This window comes from Carlito syrichta, unplaced genomic scaffold (assembly GCF_000164805.1).
Source record: "Carlito syrichta isolate Samal-C Ts95f unplaced genomic scaffold, Tarsius_syrichta-2.0.1 Scaffold64068, whole genome shotgun sequence".
Classification (NCBI taxonomy): Eukaryota; Metazoa; Chordata; class Mammalia; order Primates; family Tarsiidae; genus Carlito; species Carlito syrichta.
Genome location: NW_007008164.1, coordinates 77 through 1,407, shown reverse-complemented (window position 1 = coordinate 1,407; position 1,331 = coordinate 77). Strand labels below are relative to the sequence as shown.

Sequence of the window (1,331 nt, the reverse complement as noted above, 5' to 3'; positions counted from 1 at the left end):
AGGCAAATGGCTTTCTCGCTGCATGTCTCTGAAGACAGAAGGCCGAGGGCATGGGTGTTTGGGATCCTTCAGCCTGGGGTGAGGCAAGGCCATTTCCCAGGGTTGGTGTGATCAAGAACTCTTCGGTGACTTTGGAAATGCATCCACCTGTCCCAGGAAAACAAAGGTAGCACCCCTAGGCTATGGCAATGACAACTGGTGCATATCAACAGCCAACTGCTAAAGCTGGGTTAATTCCTTGACAACAAGAGCTTAGTTCCCAGCCTGGGTGGTCTGACTGAACTGGCTGTCTGAAGCAATGATGGTTGGCGCTGGAATCACTAATCTGGGGGCTTGCTCTGGACTTGCACCCATAGCCATCGAACCATTGGGGACAGTTGTGTTCAAGCTATTAGGGGGCTCACCAGTAGCTTGTATTTTAAAATAGACCAAGTAAAAGACTGGCAAAACAATCCCAATTAGAAGCATGATAAAAACGGCATTCCACCACTGAATTCCACAATCTGCACCATTTGTTGTCATCTTCAGAGCAGCTGGCAGCAAGGGCTGATCCGAGGTCTCTATGTAGTAACTTTCCCGTGAAAAGATTTCTGACTGTACTACATGCTCAATATTCTGATCAATTCCCTTAAAGAAATTCGTCAGTTGGTTGGCCTGGGTGTTGGCACTTGTGGTTGCTGTGTCCAGCTCCGGCAGTTCCATGGTCACTTTGGTCTCTGAAGATGGGCTTGGGAGGGGTTTTAGTTCTTTGTGGGTCTCTGTTAGGATCCCATGGTTTTTCATGGAATCTCAATAGATTTCAAAGCATACAAGTCTTGTTCTCTGATGAAGTTGTTGACTTTCTTGATATCTGCGACCTCAGCACCCAGGATCCGCCGCGCCCTGCCTCAATATGGTTTTGATTTGCATTTCTCTGATGATGAGTGAGGCTGAAGTACTGTGATTTTTATTCCATTAAATTACCTTACAACAGCCTGGGCAACTTGGCGAGAACTCATCTCTACAATAAATCAAAAATTAACCATGCGTGGTAGCGCGCGCCTGTAGTTCCAGTTACTTGGAAGGCTGAGGTGGAAGGATTGCCAGAGCCCAGCAGGTTGAGGCTGTGGTGGCCGGGAGAGGCCACTGCACTCCAGTCTGGGTGACAGAGTGAGACTCCAACTCAAAAAAAAAAAAAATTTAGCCAGGCGTGGTGGCGCATGCCTGTAGTTCTGGTTACTTGAAAGGCTGAGGCAGAAGGATTGCCTGAACCCAGCATTGGATTGAGAGAGCCTGGGTCATTTTCCAGGTTAAAGGTTCTGGAATGTTCTTTTAAGGGAAAGTAGAGATGG

At 47.6% G+C, this 1,331-nt stretch overlaps 1 pseudogene; it reads right to left on the bottom strand.

Annotated features, from left to right (window-relative positions):
* Positions 1-252: 252 nt before the first annotated feature.
* LOC103252589 lies at positions 253-882 on the bottom strand (annotated as a pseudogene).
* Positions 883-1,331: the final 449 nt, after the last annotated feature.